Genomic DNA, 25125 nt, shown 5'->3' on the forward strand with positions numbered 1-25125 from the left:
ATATACCTCTTCACTCTTTTGTCTTTATTAAGTGAATTCAATAATTCAATTTCATTTTCATTCAAATTAAGGTTATTCCTTCTATAACTGTTTCTCCATTCCAAAAGGTTCTCCGCTTTCTAATAAAGCTGACCTGTTTTCCACAGAACATATTGCTTTCTCCATCTATAGCTTCAAGCATCAGACTTCCACCTTTCCGTAGGACTCTAAGAACGTTTCAGAAAACATTAAAATGGGCCCTGACCTCTCCTGCCCTGACCGAGGTTTTACGCTAACTCCAGCATCTCTTGTACCTTCAGCTGTGTCACTGGCACAATCCATAGAAACAGGAGCTGCTCCTCTGTATGTGTCTGTCCAGGCACCAGGACCCTCGGAATCGACATCAGATTCTGCAAAATGTTTGTTTAATGACTAACCTCCCAATAAATATCAACACTTAACAGTGTGAATGCTGAAGTGTGTCTGTTATTATTTATTATTATTACTACTTCAATGATTTTGCAAGTGCTGTGGGTTTATATTTTTGTCAAATATTGGGAAATCAATTAAAAAAATAATGCCAGTGGGAAAAATATGATTTGCAAAATAATTATAGGCAATTTATACCAGATGTTCTATTTCTACAAAATTTGCATTTTCAGTTTTATAATATTTTTATATTTCTTCAGGCAAAATGTTTAAGTTAACATATCTCCAAAGTCTGCCCTTTTTTCTCTTTCACCTTTGATTTTATGATAATGTAATTCACAAGGTACAGTTCATGTCAGATTTCCAAAGTCACCTGCTGTTCGTTGTTTCATCCCTTACCATACACAGGCAATATCTTTTATTCTCATCTTACTGAGGTTTATCTACTGATCTTCTGAAAATAGAAAGCAGAGATTAATAGCATATTTTAACAAAACTTTTCTGCTGTAACTGAAGGCAAACGTAATCAAGGAAATACTAAGATGTTTCTTCTAACTGCACAAAAATCTGAAGGGCAACAGCAGTCCAGTCTTTCTTTGCCATCTTGTCACACCCAAGGGGCCAAAGAACTGAAGTTTTCTGTCAAACAAACTAAAGCTTTCCATTTCAAATGAAAATTTGTAGATAGTCAAGTTTCTAAACCAGAAATCACCTAATTAAAGATTTATTTGGACCTGTAAGTATGCTTGAGAGATCTTTTTGTAAGATTTGATGATTCCCTTATTAAGTGTAACTACTTTCTAAGGTTACCAAAGATCTACAGGTCACAAGAATTCCACAGAATGAGCTCAACGTTTTTCAAGTATTTGTTTCAGAAATATTACTGAGATTACAAAAGGAAAACATATTCCTAACATTCAGATGCGTACACCTTATTCATATTCATTCAAAAACCTTACAAAGGCACGTTTCAATTTCTTTTTTTATCCAAAAAGCACATTCAACCCATTTTTTTACTTTATGTTTAGAGTGAGTAACAAACTTAGCTGTTGCAAAGAAAYACAACGAACACGAGTTTACAAGGCTTCCAGAAAATACCATGTACCTAATTCTGCCACCACAGCTAATAAAAGCCAGTCAGCAATAATGCTTCCAGAYGAACACTCACAGCTAAGATGTACCCTCTGCTTATCTACAGAATACTAACTTCCCCAGAAAATCCAATTTCTTCATCATTACTTATTCTTTAGCAAGAATCCATGAATAATCTTTTTCTATCATCTCAGATGAAAGTAAATTATTTAAACTGAGGCTACACAGTAGTTTCTGGGATCTGAGTTGATGCCTTACAAGAATTTAACAGACTATCAAATCACCAGGTGTGCGATGGTATCCTCAGACATCATTTGTTAACATCCATGTGTTACTTGACTATGGAGTGAAGAAAAAAGTTACACTTGGATAATGCTAAACACAAGAGAGAATATATGGAACATATAGAGTTCTGGATTATTGTGTCTTCCAGTTTTGTAACAGAGACTCAAAAATGCAAARATATTGAAATCTGAGATTTAAAGCTTTTGTTCTATGCTCAATCCATTCTTCTGTGTTCTAATAGCAAAGGGGTTTCATGGGAAATAACTACTCACCTGGACTCCGCTTTTTGAAAATGCTTTCTCTAAGGAACCAACATCAAGAGGTAGAGGCAAATATTTTGTTMATCATCTACCACCACAAAAATCAATGTTTTATTACCCATCCACACAATCCTGAAGAAAATGCAGCTTGGATTCAAGTGTGAGCAATGACGGATTTTATCCCATCTGTCAAAACTAGACATAGCTGTATTGGTTTCATAACTTAAAACACAACTTGGGAGAAGAATTGTTGAAAGACAATTATTGACAATAATAATGTTATGTCAGACTAATCAAGATCAAATAAAAAACAATAAAAACAATACATACACACTTCAGGTCCAGCTGAGATGCAGAAATGCCTGCTCTCACTTAACAAATACTATTTGTAACATCTGTCTATCTAGTGCAATGTTAGCTCCTGTCACTCATCAGTGACATTTCTGATATCCTATCAAGTACATTATTTTTCATGAGAATATGCTAATTCTTTTTGTATCACCATATACACTGATATACAGTATGCTTTGACACTGACAACATGTTCTAGTGTGAAATAGTAATTCAAGAAAAAGAAAAAAAAGGAAGAAAAAAACATGTCCAAAAGCATCACGTTTCTGTCAAAAACAGATTAAAAGAGAAAAAAATATTTCTCCCAATACAAGAAAAGATTTTTTGCCATTGGTCTCGGTAATGCTAATACTCCACTGTATTTCCAGATATTAAGAGAATTAACTAATTAACAGCATAATAAATTGCTAGCTGTTATTCTCAATCAAGTAAAATTTCTAAAGGCTTATCATTCCCTTTTATCCTACAAAACAAATTTCCACTTATTAGCAATATAATCTCTCTTTCCAGTTATTAAGTGTATAGTATAACATTATGCTATACAGATATACTTGCCAGTATTTTCAAGTCACAAGTGACAGCAGACGTATATACTTGGCCAATGCAAATAAAACACATTACTTTTCACTTAAAAATGAGTAGGTAGGACACTCACAGAACAGCCTTTCATTATACTTGACACATCACTTTTTTTCTTATTTGACACCTTTAACCTTCACTGATATTCTCAATGACTTTCTCCACTAAGCATTTTAATACTTCTCTGACACTAATTCTAAAYATTCAACTCTCCATCAACCCTAATTTAAGTCTATGTAGGTGCAAAACTTTGAGAAAAAATCTCAGGAAGAGAGTGTCCACCAGAGAGCTTTTGTTCAAGCTCCTGCAGCTTCAACTCACTTCTGTGTGATCACACAAAATCCTGAACCAAAGACTGCATTCACCAGCTGCACTCTATCTTGCTGTATTACAGCAGCAGTGGCCCTTGCCTGAGTACCAGAGAGTGCTCTGGCAAATTCACAGCATGAGACTGGGAGGGTGGAGATGGAGGTGGCTGCAATTTCCCCCACAAGGACAGGAGTTTGCGAGCGAGCAGCTGCTGCACATCACCAGAAACAAGGAGAGCTGAGGCTACTGTAAATGCGCTTTTTTTTTTTCCCCTTCTACTTGCCTTCTTCCTTTAGCAGAATATGTATAAGCCTAGAAGAATTCAGAAGGAAAAGTATGTGATTCCAAAACTTCAGCAAATACATTTTYAGTTGTATTTAATTATCTTTTGGGGAAAATAAAAGGCAAAATTAATCACTCAGTTTAGGGGAGTTAATTCAAGAACTGCTAAGGAACACACAGTGCTCTTAAAATTATCGCAACAAGAACAAGAAAAATACATCAGTCTGATTCTCACATTATGGCTTAGCTGGAAGAAAAACTTCAAAAGATCAATGATTATCAAGTATTCTTTGCTGTGTATTCAATATTTTTAAGCACTGTACTCAGTGCAGGCAGTTGAATTCTTGTCAAGAGCTTGGCCACAGAGAATCAAAGCATTTGAACACTCGCGTGMACAGCAAATGGAGCAGCGTAACTGCCAAGCCTAAGTCAACAGGCCTTCAGTGATACAGGCAATTCTGGATGGATATTTTATGGTTAASTACAAATAATACTCTCTTTTTTGAGTCCTTATATAACCCTTACTTCAATGCACCTAATATTAATCACTAACATATTTATGTATTATAAATCAAGGCACTGATATTTTAAACCAGTAAGTGGTATTCACTGATTTTCAACTAAACTGCAAGCCCTGTTCCTTCTAGGTGAAGCCCCCGAAACAGTCTTTTAGAGCACATTGGGCACTTTCAAGGTTTACATCTGATATTTTAAAATGATGATATTTCTGTAATGAGGAATAAAAAATGTTTAAGCAGCAAAGAAGAAAGTGGAAAGTCTTGGGCAGAAGCAGAGAAACACATATATGTTTACTGAAGACCAAACAGCAATCAAACCATCTATATTCTTTCCTACTTGAAAGGACAATAATAATAAAACATAAGAAAGGAAAAAATAACTGCTGTAATGGGGGTGAGGAAGCAATACCGCTGCGGCAGTGCAGCTACTACCAAACAGGGCCAAGAGAATCAACAACACAAGTTTCCATTTGCAAAGAAACACCGAATTAGTATTAATTCCTGAAATGAACAGGCTTCCTTTCACTGAAGCAAGCTAGGATTTTTCCCCCCCACRCAAGGCTGTTTACATCCAACAGGACTTTGTGCAAATTGGTTCTCACACAATAACAAGATATCTAGAGTGGAGGAATCAATTCTTAGTGAAAGTACTTGAACTATAATAAAGCATTCAGTCTAGATTCCTTTCAGAAAACATTTTGCTCTTGCTGAATCTACAGCACTTGACATCCTTATTGTAGCAATATTATTACAGTGATGTCCTTTTATTGTAATATAATCATATATTTCCTAACACTATTAACTATTTTGTTTACAGAAAGACAAATTATTGGTAATATACCATATCCCTGCCCCAAGAAGCTTTTCAGAATATCTTTCTTATCATTTCTGTCACATTATAAATTATACATATCACACTACAAATTATATTTGTCACCCTGATTGGTTTACACCTCTATTGTAGAAAAAAAGTTAAAATTGGAGATAGTTTTCAATAAATATTTCAATATTTTAAGGACCTCAGAATAAAAACAAATCATCTGATAAGTCTATATCAATTAACCTATGCCCCAAATTAGTTCAATCCACTCCTCAGGGAAGGACAAGAAGGACAAGAACTTTTTGCTTCTAACTTGTTCAGTGGAGACTGTCACATCTCATAAAATGTGTTTTTTTCCCCTGGAAATGACATTTTGATGTCATAAAGTCACTAGCACTTTCAAGGGTTATTTGTATAGACAATATCTAAGATTAACAAATCAAATACACGAGGAAGTGAATATTACCAAATCAAATGTCCTGCCTCTCCCTAGAGGTGCCCTGCTTGTCTGAACAAGGATGCACAATGCCAGCAATATTCCTCATATGAAAGTCTGTAGCTTTTGTCTTACATGCATTTCCACTTAAAACAGCATTCACCATTGACTTAAAAATTAAGAGTTTTCTTGGGAAGGCTAGTGTGTATTTCTGTGTAGTTATCCTGAAGCCTTCATGACCAGATCTTGGTCAGTATAGACAGCTGAGCAGCTTAAGACAACCACCACAGGTCAGTCACATTTACTGAGACTTCAGAGATCTTTTAATTCTTTTACAGGAGAACACGAGGTCAAAAACATAATACAATTCAGAGCTTGTTTCAGTCCTTCACCTTGCATTTTACTGAGATTTTCTTTTTGCACATCTCACCAGAGAGTTTTGCTACACATTTTTGACTTTATTCTCCTCAAATGACTTTAATAAAAGCTGAGCACAAATAAACTTTTATTGCAATAACTCCCTCTTCAAAGAGAGGAAGCAAAAGYGAAACACCTCTGCCTTCTTTGCCCATGACACTGCTCAGCTAGGTTTGTAGTGTTTATTTCTCTTGGAAACTAAGGGCCGATTGTCTTCAAAGCTGCTTCTTACTGTTTATTATGTGCATTCTGCTGACTTCATGTATAAGTAGTTTTAATGTTTTTGTAAACCTTGTTGTAGATAGGTTCCCACTATATTTTGGAAAACGTTTAACAAAAAATGTGTTGAGTTACTTATGGCTCAGGATTTAGAGAAATGTATTTTCAATAGTCTCAAAAACTAAATGAGCAGCAAACAATATATTTTCTGTGGATAATCTTTTAATGCATCTTGCACAAAGGTTCGATGGATTGCACTTTTTCGATGGATTAACAGGTCATCCCCCAGTAAATACCTCAGGGTTTCATAGCAGAATTACAGAAATAAGTAGAAAACACTTCAGCGAACTTAACTTGGTTAAATTTAAGTCCATGTACTTTTGTTCAATAATGAACTAATGAACAGAACTAAACTGCCAAGCCAAAAGATAACTAATAAATGGAATCTTGTGGAAATTTTTATATTCCTGTATTATTTCTAAGATACTTCAACTGCAGTGATATTCAAAATGACATTGTAAGAGAGTACTACAATCTGAAAGCACAAATGACTGTGGTGGGTGTAGATGCCCTTATTTCCTGTCCAACAAGTTGAAGGGGAATTTTGCATGCCATCACACCAAGCTGGCATCCTGATGGCACTGTGGAAGACAGTGCCTTACTAGTCACTTTTTAGAATGCATTCATCTCTTCTAAAAAGATGGACGTATTCTTTTTTTAATGGGGAATTTTGGACTTCTACAGTTTAACATTCAGAGGCATAGACAGAACTGCACCTTTCTACCTATATAATCATATGCCTATTTGGACAGTGATTTTTACACAGATCACAATGGTTCTTTTGTATCTAGGCATCCAATTAAGAACCTGCAAACTAGTCCTAGTTCCATGTCTTCCTGCTGGATTTTATCCAGTGGCTACATGAAGAGAGAAATTAACCTTTTTTAGTAAAATATTTGCAAGATTATGCACTCTTAAGATGCATGTGATGTATTTCCCTTCAGTGCGCTGTGCATTTCATTAGATACTTTCTTATAGTGTCTTCTTTTTCTCCAGTCATCCTCTACTACCTTCCACTTCCTTAATACAGGTTGTATTACATAGAGACAAGCACCAAGCAGYTAACATACACAGATAGGTACCACTATTTCATTGGATTTGTTCAAAGAAGCTCCCAAAGAAAGCTTTCAAAGAAGCTCTGCACTAAAACATGTGCTACCTCTGCTTTATTGGGCGACATTATGGCTCCGCACTGGCTGAAAAGTTTGCATCCATCAGCTGATGGTACCCGAAAGCATCGCCAGCTTGCAGGGTCTGCAGCAAGATTGCTACRACTGGGTGCTCTATCTCACAGAGCAATGAGCTGGCGGCTCATCAGCAATGAGCCACCAGCAATATTCTCGCACTTGCTTCCTTGTCGAGGGTGCTCAAGCCTATTACATCTGCAGTATCTGCTCTCTATTTCAGCGGTCTAAAATCAATGGAGAAAATTAAAAGCATGCTTTCACCTCACTTAAAAATGCATAACGAACTCAAAGAGGCTTTCCAATGGCTCAGAAAGAAAAGACAGCTCAGCTGGAGTCCTGAAGAGCAATTTCCATACAGAAGTACAAGATACAGACGCCAGTGAAGCTCAAAATCCAAGTCTGCATTCTTTAGTTCTCTGATTTTTTTTCATAGACTTCATTAGAAGCGCAATTGACAAAAAAGGACCACTGAGATGTGAAACACAAAACTCTTCCTAGAAATATTAAGCACAGATGCATGATAGAAGACATGACAAATGACTTTGTGGAATCGGAGAAAAAAGGGCATGCCAGTTCCCTATTCCAACTTCCTATTGACCTTGTGTATGTTCTTTTCCAACAAAAGGCAGTATGAGCAACAATTTTAAGTTAAACTAGCTGATCTGAGCACAAATCCTCACTAACTTCAAAAAGTATTTAAGGGTTCTATTAAACAGCCTCAAGAATATGCACTTTATGCACCTTCATCCCTCTCCACTCAACAAATACACGATGTGGAAAGATCTAAAAAGAGATCTAAAATCTACAAAAGTTGATAGCAAAAAAAAAAAAAAAAAAATTCTCAGCAGGAAAAAAGTGTCAGAATTAGCCCACGGTCTGGCAGCTGACTGCAACAACCTGCAGGGATTGTGAAATACACCTTGTAGAATGACTAAATACCCTGTAACTGCAGCCAACTAGCTAGTCATACCTTGGGTTGTACAGTAAATATTAACTGTGCAGCACAAAATAAACATTTTTACCTTTATGAGTATAAATTGTTGAAAGTTGTTAAGTCACTGTTCATGCACTCTCAACTGCACAATTTCTCAATTTGATGAAACTATCTGGGTTTACCTTCTTAATGAATTGACAGGCATTCCACACTTCTGCCTTACAGGACCGGTTGCAGAAGTTTCTAATAGATGCTAATTAATTTGACCTTCTTTGTGTTCTAGCTCTTTTTTTTCTAAAGGTCAGAACCTTTCCAGAAAGCTAGTTATATTATTAATTTGTTAGCAATGCTATTCATAAGTTATCTCTTTCACACAGCTATATAAGCTCGTTCTAAGAAACTAATAAACAGCTGGTAGTGAACTATATAATTGTGTTTTTTTTCAGCCATTGTACATGTGTTACTTTTAAAGCAGGAATGATTCTAATATTCACACATTAAAGAAAATCTTAGCATATACATCAACAAGATTTGCTGCCCAGATACTCTTCTTCAACCCTGATTACATCTGATTACATTTGGACATTAAGGAATGGCTAGTCTCCAGATCCTTAGAGAAATCAAATATGACAGCCATTTTCAAACACACTTGCAATCAACACTAGAAAGGCTCTACTAACTTGACCAAATAGCTCCTATTTCAATAGAGAAATATCTAGAACATGCCAAAGGACTAAAATTTCATTCAGGTTTATTAACAGAAATTYAGATAACTTTTGCTGTTTCCCTAATGAGCAATGCTTTTCAGAGCTACTACCTGCTTGTTTGAGAACCTGTAGTATTTCTACACAGGAACATTTCTCTGGCAAAGAGAAATACTCTCCACCAACGCCATGAGAGGAGAAACAACTCGGCTTTGGTGCTTTGCCCTCCCAAGAAGCATGAAGGAGTAGYTGTGTTGACCTTCTTCAAGGTTTATCATATTCCCCTCTTTTAATACTGTGTTACTGTCCCTCTAAGAGAAAACCCCCAAAATACCAGGAGAAAGCACAGAAATCCCAAGTTCGACCTGGTAGTAAAAACAAAGCAAATGAAATCCTAACAGATTTTGCTTCATCTCTTAAGACTGCATTTGCAAATGMAGCCTTCCTTGCTAACTCCCACATCCACGCAAAACTGAGAGATCCAAACATGATTCAGCTGAACAGAACACAGAACCTACACTCTCAATACTTCTCCTTTCCTGTCTGTGTGATACAGAAAARCTATGTAGAATAAATACCCATGTGTTACTGAGCTCTCATTGCACTCCAGATTGTGCAACATGATTATTCACTCTAGAAATGCAGAGCAATGCAAAGTAAATAGGAGCACATACTTGAACCAGTAGCCTTTTCATATGTAAAGCATCCTAAGAGAGCTTTTCTTTTTATCAGATTCCCTAAAATATGCTTCCAAAACACTGTGAAATAGCAACTTTGGAGTTCTTCCTTCCTTATAAAAGCTTACTCCTTTGTAAATAAATTCTAAATATTCAAGATCTACTCCTAAGCATTCAAAGCCTTGGTACTTTAAGAACTTCTGTGTTTTTGTTATTTTTATTATTGTTATTAAAATAAGTAAGGATGTAAATAAAGMAAGTAGCCACCTCAAGGCATCAATAGTTGCAGAAGCCAAAGGTTGCCATGATGATAAAAGAAAAAACACCATTTCAGCTGGACTTCTTTATAGAAACACAAAGCCCCCAGGAGATACAGATTTAAATATACTTGAGAGAAAGAATATGATGCTACTATCCTAATTTCAAAGTAAAGCCATCAATAAAAAGGAAAAATAGATAGGGWAAATTCCAAGAAAAACACAGTGAGCTCTACATTTACAGTATTCTTATTTACCCTCCAACATCACCATGTAAAAATTTATTTTACTTTAGCTACAAACCTTTGCTGAGTTCCACATTTCAGTACATTATCTATCTCTAATTAATATATCTATACTAATGATGTATATAATTTTATTTTCTCGGGTCCCACCTCTCCTACAGAGTTTTCAGTTCCTAGTTCAAGAGCCAGAGCTACGAATGAGCAGACAGACCTCCACTTTGCTAAGGATGACCAAAACTTCACCATGTTCTTCGTTAAACCTCCCACGTGAAGCTCCTATATCACTTCACCTAAAGTCTATGGAAAAGAGAACAGTGATAAGAGATTATAAAACAGAAACACAACAGTGGAGAAACTGAATTAAACATTTTTCTTCTCCTAGGCACAACCTTATTGGCTTATTATTTTGCACTCAACAGTTTACAAATTGACCCCCTGAAGTACTAGATAATAAGGAATTAACTAGGTGTCTGCCACCAATTACTGCAAGCTGGGAACAGCAGCTMGTCAGCAAAATCTGTGCGTTTTTTGAAAAGACAAAGCAAAATTGCTATAGTCTTGGGCCTTCATGACATTAACTTCACCAATTCAGCTATCTAAGGCCCTTCATCAAGGTTTTATACATATATATTTTTATATATACATAATTTATATATATACACACACCTCTAAATAAATTTTTTTAATATAACTTACAGGTGTGTGTGTGTGTGTGTKTRTATATATATATATAAAAGCACCATCTCCTACTGGATTTACAGAAGTTTGTCTGCAACGCTGTTTGTCTGCAAGTCTACAGCAGGCTTTTGTGCAGTTATTTAGCATGCTTACTGATGGCCTGCACCATGTGTATGCATCAATATCGGGCAAGCTTGCCACAAGCAGACAATTAAAAACACAGCAAACCTGCAGGATCAGCTTACTGTCATCTTAACATTTCAGAGAAATCTGGGTTTGTGCCTGGTCAGCGCTTTGCTAATTAACTGTGTTCTGACTATTCTGCAAAAATGATATTTTAGTTTGTAAAGTATCAGATGAATATTATAGTGAAACGAACTTACACTGCAAAAATTGTGAAGACACTGTCAGTCTTATTGGTATCTTACCCTTAAAATGCTCAAAAAGGGCAAAAAATGTTGATTATATCAAAAYTATACACATTCTCACTATGGAGCATATTGTACATGTACTAGAGTTTGCATGTATTTAAATGCCTAGTGTAGTCTTGTATCAAGAGTATTAAGATACAGGGCCTAGTAATGCAAATATCTTTAATGAATATCAAAGGATGGAAACATGACCTACTCAACTTTCTGAAAGTTTATGAAAAAAAATCTAGTTTATTTACTTAGAAGAAACTTTGTGCTTACAGCTCTATTGAATTTAAAAGCTACAAGCAGGATTCACTGCAACAGTGCTTGAAGTGGTGCCTTCAGGATAGTTCTTACCCTGTATCTTGGGGTCCTTATTACARTTTGTTGCCTCAGAAGAGAGTCCAATCAATAAGGTGTGGCTATATTCCTCACAACTGATAGAATGACTTTGTAAAGAGAATGTAACTGTAAAATAATTATTTGTCACACAGAGACTGACTACTGGATTAGTCTATTCAGGTTCTGTGCTGGAAGTTTTTGGATGGAAAAGGTGAAAAGAAAATTTCCCACGTTTTAGAGACAGCCAAAACAATCCTCTTTGTGGCAAGTACATTCAAGTGCCTTCACTGAAAGCAAAAACAAGCCCCCTGACACAAGACAGGTTCTGGAAGCTGAAAGGTAAATTGTGCTTGCTGTGTTTTTCTGAGTTGAATCTTGCCTGTATGATCAGCAGCATTCAGGCTCCCGGCAGGGAAGTTTCCAAAAGAAAGTGAAAAGCAGGCAGGTGGCTTTAAAGAAAGCACAGAGAAATGTAGTAAATAAAAAATTCAGGTTGAGAGTGATTGGAATTGGTTAAATAGACTAAAGCAGGTCTGTGCAGGACAAGAGTTTACATAGTGGTTTTTTTTTTTTTTTTTTTTTGGTGGGGGAGAGAGAAAAGCATCACACACATGGTCAGAATTTCTTAAGGAGAGTTTCAGGTGCTTTGGTTACTGTTTTCACGAAGTTAATTATTTTCTCTGCAAAGCAGATTGGCTACTGGCTAGGTAACCCTTGTTTCTTGGAAACTTTGGGGCCTTGAATGAGAAATTTTGTATAGTACAAGAAGACCTGCAGGAAAGCAGAACTTCCATTCTGCTCTTTTCCTTGAATGCTCATGCCAAGATTTCCAGAGTGGGAGACCAGTGTTYGTGAGGTGCCACAAATGCCAAGAGACAAGATAGGAACTGTAGATCCCTGCTCTCCCTGTGCATGATCAGCCAAGGAGCAACACTACTGCAGGAAACAGGGGAAAAAAAAAACACTGCACGAGGCAGTAAATTCAGCAACTTCTTGTTCTGAAAGCACAGAGGACTCTGAAACAGTCCTTGCTGGGATGATCTAACTGTGAAGTGCCTCCATCACAAACCTCATCAAACAGAAAAAAGTCACTCCTGCTACATTACGAGTCAGCAGGAGCTTCAAAAATATTSCAGATTGGATTAATCATGGATTTTTAAAAGGCAGTTTATAATTTGAGGGTGGGAGGAGTAAGCAGAGTTCCAAGATAGCTACAAAACAAAAAAGAACAGCTGCTCTTTACAATTACCCAAAAAAAAAAAAAAACAGGAAGCACAGCTGTTTGTCTATGAATTAAACGGAGCATTCGCTCTGACACTCATCTCAGATTGCTAGTCCAGGCTTTAACACCACGTCCTCATCTAAGAGTATTTGTTCTTATCCAAGCAGATGAAACTAAGGAGTCCAAATTGTTAAGGCAGYTTGGGAAGTTTCAAACCTTTGGACGGGCCAAGTGGTCCCTCCTCAGCAGGACAATGTGGCCTCTCTAACAATTACTAGAAGGTACTCAAAGCTAAAGAGACTTCAAGAATTAACCATTGCTGAGATGGTGGTAATTGAATAGGAACTGAGAGGATGAAGCTCATTCACATATAACATTAAGTTGGACTTATTCTAATATCCAGATATTATTCTAATATCCAAATATTATACATTTTAATATCCAGATATTATTTATTGGATGCTACTCCATTAGTGCTATTGAACAATAAAATAAACAATTAAAAATACTTCTGTTGTTCTTAGGACTTTCCGCAATACTGAGAATTAACTATAACCTCTTACACACTGCTCTGCTTTGAAAAAGGAAGAAATCAAGGGTAAAATCTTAAGAATGAACCACAACTTGGCTTGAATGCAAAGATGACATATTTTATAGGAAACATGCTTACTTTAAAAATCAGTTCCTCTGAGGCAAGATAATAGGTTTCTAATGACTTAATTAATTTTACACTAAGTGTCTTCTGCAAATGTACAAAGTTAGACAGCTAATTGCTGTCTCTCTGCTTTGGTAAGAAATGGTTGTCTCCAAACAGATCCCTAAAAACCAACGTACAGTAATTCATGCCGACACTTTATTCTAATTACAGCTAAACATAATGGTTCAGCTGAGAAACCAAATTYTGCTGCAAATAGTATTTTAGTAGACACAAAGTAAAATAAAATGAAAGCAAATTATAAATCCAAAATGCTTTAACTAAAACCTTGCTTTTTCTAAGCACATAATGCTACCAAARGATACATAACAGCAGATAGCAACTTTTGGTCTTGAATCAGAAAATTAAAAGAGGTGCTTAAATTGTTTTTAAAACTAACTGATATATTCATATTAACACAGTTGATATAACATTGATCCTTGCTTTCTTTTGCCCTTGCTGAATGAAGACAGGAAAAAGTTATCATCTAATGAGTAAAACYGGGGTATATATTTTATTATGTCTTTGAATTCTGATCTGCCAAGACAGCTTCAGAAAGTAGGTTAATTATTGGTTCAAAGAAAAGACAGACCTGTCTTYATCCAGAACAACATGATCATAAGGTTCTCTTACTAAAGTTTTCATCACATTAGCGTTGTGCCCTATCAACACTCAAAGCTGCACGCAGCACAGGCAAGAGGCACAGCAACAGAGAGGGTTCTGTTGTAAGCTGTAACCTAATGCAGAAGTTCACAGGCAGGTGATGAGAACAGAACTGCTTCAGTAATTATAGTTTTAGGACAAAAAGTAGAGCTAAGTGCAGAATAGTTTTTATAAATCTGAGGTTGCTTTACAGCCTTTCTACTATAGAATTAGGGTTGGAAAACACAACAATCAAAGTGTAAATTGTATATCTATAGTAAAGACATGAGGCACATTGAACAATAAAAAAACAGGTTACATGTTAAAAGCTTTTACAGAAATGAATAATTTCCTTTAGGATCATCCTTACATATAAGCAGAGTTACGCAGGATTCTCTTTGTGCGCTTGTAGGTGATTCAACAATGGACATCTGTATTTGAGATTTTTCAGGGTTTGCAGGATTCAAAATGCAAAGACTTTAAACTCAGCATAGAAATCTAAAGAGCTATAAATATTTATGGTAGGATATTTTTAATGGAAGAGTTTTTGTTTGTGAGGCACCACTCACCTCCTGATGTGTTCAGTCTCAAAGTGGACAACTATATGTGCAAAATAATTGCACATAAACTAGCAGTATCCTCCAAACATAAACTCTGATAATCTGAGTTTGCAAGCCTGGGAATGTCCTTTGTCAGTGCACCCCTGTACTTATCAGGTATATGAATCAGGCATATCGGTAAACAGAATTTTTGTCAAAGAGTATATGCAAGCAATAAAAATGTATCTTTTCTGGATATCACATTAAGAAATAGAGTGGAGCATGGAGGTTCTTGACTTCACCTACCACGTTAAGACCGACTGGAGGAGTCRATGCAGATGCGGGGAGATGCCTCTGGCCGGTGCAGCTATGAGGAGACTTCCAACAAAAGGGCCTATACAGGTGTAACCTCTCTAGGAATGCCAAGAGGGAAAGGGATCAGGGAAATGATAGGACAATGTCGTCTAAAATCTGTACTTCGTCAACTGTCATCAAAAAATGCGGAAAATGCAGGACATTTAGCATGCATTAGCATCCAAAGCAATGTCAGTAGTTAGGAACATCACCAGTGTAGATTTTTTCAATAAAATCCACATATGTTTTTACCAATGAACAAAAGCACAARTTCTCTACCTTATTAGAGTTCCTCCTTTTTCACATTTGCTTCCTGCAAAAAGATTACTCATTATAAGAAGGCATAAAAATTGTGTAGGATAATATGAATGAGGCATGTAGTTAATCCACCAAGATTCCATTAAGAACTGAGCCTACATACAGCCAACTAATTACCCATTCATTAAAACAGAACCATAAATGACATTTCCAACACATTACAAAACTTCTCTCTAGTAATATTTCCCCATCTACATCTCTTCTGACATTTATATTCTCTGTCTTTTTCATAATTATTTCAAATAATTCCTCTGACATATCGAGAAGAAAATAGCTTAAAAAGAGATTACTTACCACCCACCAGTTGCTCACAAAGAAAGGAACAAGACAGAGTAATTATGTTGCTGTATTAACATAGAACTGACATGCTTGTAGTCTCTAATAGTAACTACCGTGGTCCCACTTTTCCATGGTGAGAAATTTCCAATTGTTTCTGTTCAAAATTATTTGCTTACATACATATCCCCAGGATCCATCCTCACCAAAATGAGCACACATCGAAACCTACTCAACTGACTCACAGAAAGCAACATAGCACCCCATGGTGGCATAAAAATATCCCCCATCCGAAGCCTGGGACTTTCATACCCGCCTTGGTTCTGCCATTGGTACTGCAGCAGCTGCCAGTGGATAACCTGGCRAGTACAGAGAGGGTTGCACAAGGCTGCACAGACATCTCTTTTGCTGAAGCAGAACCATGGCTTTGCCCAGGAGAGAACCTGGGCACTTGGTTCTCTCACTACAAGTTGGTGTTTGTTGTGTGTCCGTCCAGGCTTCTCGACAGCTCTTTAAATACGTAACAAGCCAAAGCCACGATAGCCGCCAGTATGGGCTTTTCCCACCAGTACAAAGTTGAGCAGCACATAACAAGTGGTTTCTTTGGGCAAATTGTCTTTCTATTTTTTACTTTGTACCACACCACCACATTTCATTAATTTCTGGTTTTTTTTTTTTTTTTTTTTTTTTTTAAATCTTATAGGCATTGCACGAAGAATGCAGAGTAGGCTACATGGAGTTATTTACTTAAAAATAATCAATAGTCAAATGCAAAAGCTTCCAGGGTACATGCCAAGTGCAAGCACGTGTGAGTTGAAATAAATACAGTTACTGTTCATGCCTAAAACTTATTTTTAAGAAAACTTATTAAAATAAAATTAAGAAATCTAGGTTCAAGAGTTCTTAGTTTTCAATAAGAAAGAAGAGACAAATATACAAATATAAAATATGCTTGCTTGTCTAGTTTGCATACCACATTAAACAAGATGTTAAAATACCTCTAACTGAGAATAATAAATTGGTGGTAGGGGAGAACCTGTAATGTTTCCTGATTTTCTAACTCTCTGAAGAGTAAAACAAAACAAAAAGCCCAACCAACCAGAGACTGCCCCATTCCCATACTCACCTCCATGGATGGATGGAGATTCTGCACTGTCAAGCACATTCCGGCCTAAATGTGCCAGAACTTGCACATTTGGCCTAAAATTAGCACAGATCTGAGTGAGCCTATGAGATTCAACATAGTTCCTGAAAAGGTGTTTTCTCTTCAGAAACATCCAACACATACATGATCAGAAATAGGTCAGATAATTTAACAGGAGGAAAAAAATACAATCAACTTTCTCAAAAGAATTCATTAAGAAACTGTAGTGATTTAAGCAATGTCTCATAAACACTTATAATGCAGTTAACATCATAAATATAGAAAACATATTTTCATCCTGAGCAGACTTTTACATTGGCTTATGTATATTTATAGGTCAACAAATTATAGTCACTACATACTTGAATTTATGGAAGTTTTTCCTGTGTAGATGGAGTGATGGTATGGGCTATGATCAACACTTAGTGGGAAATTCTTACTGAGTAAGGATTTCATAAGGAAATTTAGATTTTTATGTAATTGCATGAGATTCCATCATAGTAACTCAATGAAAAAAAAACACTTTTCACATTATAACTACATATTTTAAAAAAAACATCCACTGCCTCTACTTTAAAATAGTCTCACTTAGGAAAGGTTTGCTTTGGAAGAAAATTGGTAGTAGAGAAAACATGTTTACTATATACATATGAAGATGTATTGTTAAAAAACAGAAAGTGAACAACTTGCAACAAATTTTAGAGTAGATGCACTAGCTACTCCTATTAAATAGCAATACTTTTAAGAGTCTTCAAAGCAACAGTCCGCAGGCAGTGGGAATGCAGCACTAAGATAAAATACCTATCAGTGGCACTTCATTTTGCAGCAAAAATAATTGATGAGGAACTGGGCAGAGTGGATAAGTTACAGGGTGCGTGCAGTGATTTCTGCCCTGGCGAAAGCAGATATTGGAAATGTAGTATAAATATTGACACTGATACAATAGTAAGTCATATTCATCATATTTCGTTGATGGATAAGAGATAAAAAACTGTTATACAAAATAAGTCTCTATTGCCTTAAAAAATGCATCTCTTTCTACAAGCACACATCAAAAGTTAATCAAGCAATAACTACACAGGATAGTGACAGTTGTCTGGGCATCACACTWGCGGCCCCTTCATTTTTGCTTAAAATAACCAAAGTAGGTCTGGATTCAACAGTAATTTTGGATTTTTGAATTTTAATATCCCTAAGCCCTGGTGAGAAATAATATTCTTAACTTTGGGGAGCTTATCTAATTACATTGTTTATCCACAATGCAACTAGTCTGAAAAGCAGGACCAATACAGCCAGATGAGGATTTAACAACTTCCGTATTTCTTGTGCTATTCGTCTTTCGGTATCTCTTTTCCCCAGTGTCCGCCTATGAGTGCACTCTGAGATCAGAGAGCCCAGAACACAACAGGCCATCTACCTCTCCTCTCAGCAGGGGCTTGCGCACACGCTCCGGTACTTTGTGAAGGAAAGAGTGTTCTAATTAGATGCTTAAATGATTCCTGGCCTACCGATGGCTGTACAATTAATTAGTCAAGATGCAGTTACGAATTTAGGATCTATGGTTTCCGTGCTGGATCTTGCCAAAAACCATTTCATCAACTTGGTTGGGCACTTGGGGTATCGCTCTGTTAGACTTGCTGTTGAGACCAACGATGGTTAATGGGAAGTCATAGCAAATGAAATGTCATCGCAAAGAAATGTTCATATATAAGAAATAATCATATGAGTGACTATTTGCACCCTTAAGTCCCTGTAAAATCAGGATCTTCATGTAACAAATATTTAAAAAGTAATTTTCAAAATTAGTGATACTGAAGCAACAAACATGCCATAAAACTGCCCGCTCAATAATTGGTTCACAATTTGCATTCCATCCAGAGACTACCATTGAGAGCAGCACAAATTACAGGCAGGCAAAGAGATTCTCTAAAGTTTAATTTACAAATGACTTTTTTTTAATGGAAAAGTTGCTTTTTCCCCTCATGCTGGGAGCACTTTCTTTTTACACAAATGACAGTAGAATTCAAAAAAAAAAAAACAAACCACAACTGCTTTGCATACAGCACTATCAAAATGTACTGGGCCTTCTACTCCTGCTGTTACAATATTACTACCCCTGTTTCATATAAAAATTGCTTGAAGATTTTTCCACTTAAATAAGATGCTTGAGATATCTGGAATGATTAAAACTCAGGAAAATCAGAGAGACTCTTATATATCTACTGTGTTTTTAATTAAAAGTTCATGGGATTTTTTTTCTTCCTGTGAGGACAAAAAGAATTTACAAATATTCAAAAGCCTTCCATTGCTATATAGAGCAATGTATAATAACAGGTTGGAAAGAGGACAAAATAAAGGATAGACAGAGGACAAAAAAGGGTGCACAGCAGTTAGATATTGTTCATATTTATTCAGCTTGAAACTGAAATATAACTGAAACAAAGGAGAAGCCCCAAATCCTCTACTGTTATTTGAGAGAACACATCTGTCTAATGAATCTGATGAACTCTACCTGTTACAGTCACGGAGAACAAAATCATCYCCTTCAACTTCAGCACTAGTAAAATTAACCCTGCATGAAAACAGACTGCCAGATGCACCTTCCTTCTTTTTTTGCTTTCTTCTTTTTGTTGAGTTTAGAGCAGGATTTGAATTTTCTGCCACAGGACAAGTAGAACCTTTAAAGCCACATGTCCTTCACGCAGGACAGCCCAGGGATGCACACGCCAGCTGGCAGACTGGAAGGGCCCCTGCTCAGTGAAAGGCAGGAGGAGGCRAGCGCAGCTCCCTCAGGGTGGGAATAGGGGAAGCCGCTTTTGTGGGGGACATGAAGGGTGGGCTCTGCGGGGTGAGGGCGGCCATCCTGCCTTTGCTGGACTTGCATCCTCTTTTTGTCTGCTCAGATACACTTAAATTTTAACCCTGAATGGCTGCAGAGTTTGTTGTGGTGGTTGACAAGAGATAAAACTGGCCTGTAAACATTATTTTATGATAGGTTTGACATAAAAATATATTTCTCAGGGTTTACTTCCTCGAAGCTAATTATTTCTTTTTGCTTCATTCCCTTTGAAATTCTAAGCACTGCTTYGAAGACAGATAATAAACATATATGTAATGACATTGGTGGATAAAGACTGCAAAGGACATTTTTGAATGCTTAGTTGGTTACTACCTATGCTTTCTGAGGTATAGTAGTGCACAGAAGGTAGTGCAGAAAGAATAGGAATAATGAGCACATTTTTATCTAGTACTCTATTTCTAAAGCTAAAAACACTACATGTGGATGCTACCTGTAACATTTTACTACAAAATCTTTTATCTGTATGTTGACAGGCATTGTGTTGTCACCTGCATGCCTAAATGAGATCAATTAAAAAAAATTATTCACAAATTATCAAGAAAGCTATAAATGTGACAAGATATCTTATTGAAGAAACTTAAGAACAAGAACCTTAAGATATTAAGTTTCAGTACTGAAAATGCTGGTGAGTAGCTGATCCTATGCTGTACATTATCTCATTCATTTCAGTGGCTGTGCACAAACAACTAAGCAAGCTTCCCAAAGAAAAAGCAGGGATAAAATCCTGTTTCTACAGATGGCCATCGCAGTGTGTCCTGGTTAATCTGTACTTCAAAGGCAAAGTAGGTGCCATTTATGTTGTATCTGCACCACTCGCTGTACTGAATTCCAGTGCTTGGTTTGCTACCTGAGAGGGATCAGAAGCTGCGATGAGGGTATTGGAAATACAGCATTGTGAGCCACAAAACCTGGATTGCTGGGGAGAGGCCTCAGTGAGGCAGCAGTGTGCCCACTGTGACCGGCACACAGAGGGGCAATTGTGAAACACGGGGCTCCACTGGCCCTATCAGCACCTGAGGACTCCCCACAAGGCTGCAAGGGCAGCTTGTTAGCAACCCCCTGAACCCAGCACAGCCAAGGACCCGGCCCCTAGGCACCCAGCCTGGAGCTTTCTTGTCCAGAGAATATCTGCAATTTGGGCAAGAACCCTATCTCATTGCAAAACCCAAATCCTCTGAAACGTAGAAATTCTTTCTCTCCACACCATTACGTTATGCCTGGTTCCAGTTTCTGAGATTAGACAATACTGTGTTTGAAAATATGGTTCCCAGATAGAATAAGTACATGAAGCTGAACAAAGCTACACCTGCCAAGCAGTCACCCCTGTGCTAACGAGGAGACTAGATGTAGGGATACAAAGTGGCCTATTCTGTTATTTCACACTGGGGCAAACTGTCCCAAACAAGAAAAGTTCTTTTAGGGGAAAAATAAAATTAACAGAGCACCTTGAGTAAGGACATCACACAACACGAAAATGAAATTATKAAAAATGGAAACCATCATGTTGAAACAGAGGAAATGTTTTAACTTTACATGGGACACAAATATATAATTTAAAGATCTGGAAGGTAAATAAAGCAAACATCCTTATAGCAGGTAGCAAAACAGGCATTAACATAGTGACTGTATATATTCTCACCTTGTTTTCAGAGAACTTGGTAGTACATAAATATATTGAGCTAAAAGTGAACTACCCATACATGGATGTATAAGCAAGCTTGTTGTGTATATCATAAAAGTCTGATATGCACTGCATATCAGTGCATATCTTTCCAGTGTGCAGCCTGGAAGGAATTTTCACAGCCACGTAGCAAACCCTAATGACAAGGATTTCTAATGGTCAGACTTAAGTACTCTGCTGGTGCTAGGTATTCCAATGGTCCCCATGACTTTGATGGCACTGGTTCCACCAAACAGTCCACTTGGCATAAACTSCAACTCAAAATTAGGCATTATCTGGATACCTTTAAATCTCAGTTTGAATGGAGAGCTCATTTTCTTTCAAACTACCTTTGAGAGGATTGTGAACAAGCAATTAAAATGGTTCTTTCAACCATTAGTTGATATTTCCATTCCCAACAGCTCTAACTAGGTTAGAATTGTTCTCTTTAGATGAGATGCACATATTTAAAGCAAACAATTGCAAGTTATTAAAGGATAATTAAAAAAAGAAATCCCAAGTGCTTTTCATTTCATTCACACAAAGATAACTTCTCTAGATCTTTAAGTTTAAAATGACTACTTTTCTGCAGTTGTAAAACAAACTACCAAAGCTTCTTTGCTTTTAAGTAAATGAAGGCAGAAAACCTAATACAATTTCCTCAGTATTCACACCTTCCAATGACCAGCTCAGAATAAAAATACTGCAATTCCACAGTGTCATTAATTCAAGGAAAGGACTAATTCARAAATCATTCTATGAAAATGTTATTAATAACTTGTTGCTTATTCCACATAGAGCTTCATTTGTCTAATCTTGCACAGGTCACCAGAATTAGTAATAAATCAAAGGCAGCTCAGAAGCAGCATTCTGCCATACCACGGAGACAAAAAATAAAAGAGAAACACAATGTTGCAGAATGTGAGGTTTCCACAGATGGTGAATCATGTTCTTTCCTCATCAGTAACATAGCTAGACTCTGATCAGGGACAGAAATGGGGGTAAATTCAGTCTTTCTTAACTTGCTGTTGTGTCACACACATAGAATGGTCACAGAGCTGCCAATYGATGAAGACACTCACCAAAAGAACTTCCCAAGATGTAAGTTTATGAAAAACATGATACCAGTCCAAATGCTCAGTTGGCATAATTTAGAATGATGCTTTGGATCTGCATTTTTATTTATTGAAACCTAATTCAATATATGAAGCACACAAGCAGAAGATATTCCTGCCTATTTTTTTCCATTAACTCCTGTTGATTAACTGAACTATGTTGGTTTGGTCATCAGTAGAAAGTACAAAGCTTAACAACAGTATGAGGGTTATATACAACAGTATGAGGTTACTCCTTAACTCCAAATGAGGAATGAAAAATATCACAACCTAATCCCCCTCTAAATTTTCCAGGGATTAGAAAAATTAGTCTTTTTTTTTTYCCTTCATTTAAATGGTTAAAACAGTAAAGAGAACAGGAATCCAGCACTGACTAAACAAATAGAATTATTTCAGGGAAGCAAGTCTGATGACTGCAGGATTAATTGTATTTGCATAGTAATGTTCAAGCACTGGAAACTGCAAAAGGAAAAATTCTGAATATCAATTATCATAATTATGATTACAGACTACTGAGAGAAAGAACATGATCAGTCTTTTTTTTCCCTTTTGATTCCTCCAGTATGTTTTTTTCTATGCACAGTAGTGGGATGAGATGAGAGCTCCAGTTGCTATAACAACTTAACTCTTTATTATAACTAACAATCATCTAAATGTAATTGCCTTTCTGCCCTTATAAACTGATACATTAAATAGCAATTGTGTGGATCCTATAAATCTTGTTACTAAAAGCTATGCAAAAATCTCAACATAAGCTGAAGTATACTTACACATCAGAATTAGTCTGAAGTTGTCCTTCACTTCCTTGCTAGGACCATGTTCAATTCAAAATGCTTTAGTTTATCCATGCGCACATTTGTCATGAAAGAGCTCTTCTGAGGAAATCCAAAACTAAATACGAAACAGAATTAAAATAACATATTAAACAGCAGGTTAAAATAATACTCTTTAAAATATTTTTCTGATTGTATAAGTGTCTCCACTTTGTAGAAAAGAAATCTTAGTTAGGTCAGCAACAACAGTTAAACTGGTCATAAAATTAAGGAGAATGCTCGAGTGGAGAATGATTAGAAGATGCAAAGCACTTCAAAAATCTAGTGATACGGAGAGATTAATTTTATTACCAAAATTATTACAAACTATATCATGAACTATAAAAATTTATACTCCTTGCCTCAATAATGTTTTCTTTCTGTAATCAACAAAATCATATTTGAAAAATGGGAAAGATGATTCTTCTAAAACACCCTAATTCACGTCCTGTGGGCTCAGAATAAGATTGCCATTTACTGCTGAATTACAATGTTGATGTGTTCTCACCAGTGTTCTATGTGTCACCAAAAACAAACGGTCAGAGATAAAAAATGAACTCTCTCATCAGGATCAAATATTTCAAGGATAAATAGAAAATAAAAAGGCCYGTTATATATGGTAAAGAAAGTAACAATGCAGTATCAACTCAGAAAACTGATGCTTTCTCAAAAAAACATGGACCCAAAATGCATTCAAGGTAATGTACATTCCTAGTCAGCTGCTCTYGCCTCATGCCAAGCATCTTTTGACAATTTTGGGATCTCGCAAATACTGCAACAAGAGCTCAGAGAAACACTCAGAACAGCACGGGACACCCTGATCCGCAGCCAGGCATTACCTCACGTTTGGTTAGAACTAGAAAACTAGTTACATGCAATTCTGGAAGCTAAGGCAACAAATGAGCTGGCCACAACCAGTTACAAACAGACAGGCATTACAAATGGTTCTGCCACAGCCAAAAGTTTCAGCAAATTATTAACTTCAAAGATTTTAAAGATATAGAAATTKCATAAAAAAAATCAAAGCTGGAATTACACAGTTTTCACATTACAGTTGCAGGCACKGACAAGGCTGAACACTAAAGGGGCAGTGAGCTGCATGCAGAGCARTTTGCCTCTTCCTTGCAGCTTTGCTGAGGCTTTCCCCGTGGCAGAGCTGCACAAGGCCAYGTGCAGCACCTGCCTCCTCCTGTCCAGCCCCCTGCAATGGTCATGRTGCCACGGGCCTCCTCATGCACCACTGTAAGCACCAAGGCCAAAGGGGTGAGCCTGGTGAAACAGCAACCTCTGCTAGCTGCAATTGAACTATAACTTCAACAGTACTAGGAAAAAAAGAAAAAAAAGTCACATATATCTGGAATAAAATAATAATATTGAATGCGAGTCATATTGCTTCCTGCTTGATGATGCCTGCTTTAGATTTAACCCACTAATACACTGTACGTTGTTTGTCCATCTGTTATTTACTGCTGATTAAGACATACATTATACATAAACATAGCAAATCTTAAAATAGTAGCTCAGTATAAAGTCGGTAAAGATTAAAAAATCCTCCAATTGTATCACATTGTAGAATAATAAACGCTCTCCTGTTATTTTATGTGCTTTTAAGCTTTTTATCTATTTCATTTTTCTGTTTCATTTAATGCTCAGATTATAATGAAGATTTATATATTAAAAATCAAAGACATCAGAACTAAGCCAAGATGTCAGTGCATTCTAAAAATGATTGTGCTGATTTTTGACAATTGCTTAGTAGTTTTATCCTAAATCAATAATTCTAAAGCATATTCATAAAATAAGAACAACTGATAGTCTTCGATAAGCCCCAGTGTTGCCAATGTGCTACACACTGAAGAAAGAGAATAAGCTTTGACTTCTGTTCCAAAAGCAGCATTTCATAGCATAGTAAGAAAGGCTTGCTTTTGATCTTGGTTTATTAGATCCAGATCAGAGAATAGAGTGAACTATTTATCTTTAAAAAGTAATATCTTTTTGATTACATGTCATAGCGAA

General features: G+C 36.5%; 1 long non-coding RNA gene across 1 annotated transcript; it reads right to left on the minus strand.

The window, feature by feature from the left end:
- Positions 1 to 10024: 10024 nt before the first annotated feature.
- Positions 10025 to 23184, minus strand: LOC112944531. The gene is made up of 4 exons (XR_003248783.1): positions 23068 to 23184; positions 15204 to 15237; positions 14877 to 14983; positions 10025 to 10337 (listed from the first exon to the last, which is right to left on the minus strand). It is a non-coding gene; the product is annotated as an uncharacterized LOC112944531 (long non-coding RNA).
- Between the last annotated feature and the right edge of the window lie 1941 nt (positions 23185 to 25125).

The sequence above is a fragment of the Nothoprocta perdicaria genome, unplaced genomic scaffold (assembly GCF_003342845.1).
Source record: "Nothoprocta perdicaria isolate Ctin4 unplaced genomic scaffold, notPer1 scaffold_17, whole genome shotgun sequence".
NCBI lineage: Eukaryota > Metazoa > Chordata > Aves > Tinamiformes > Tinamidae > Nothoprocta > Nothoprocta perdicaria.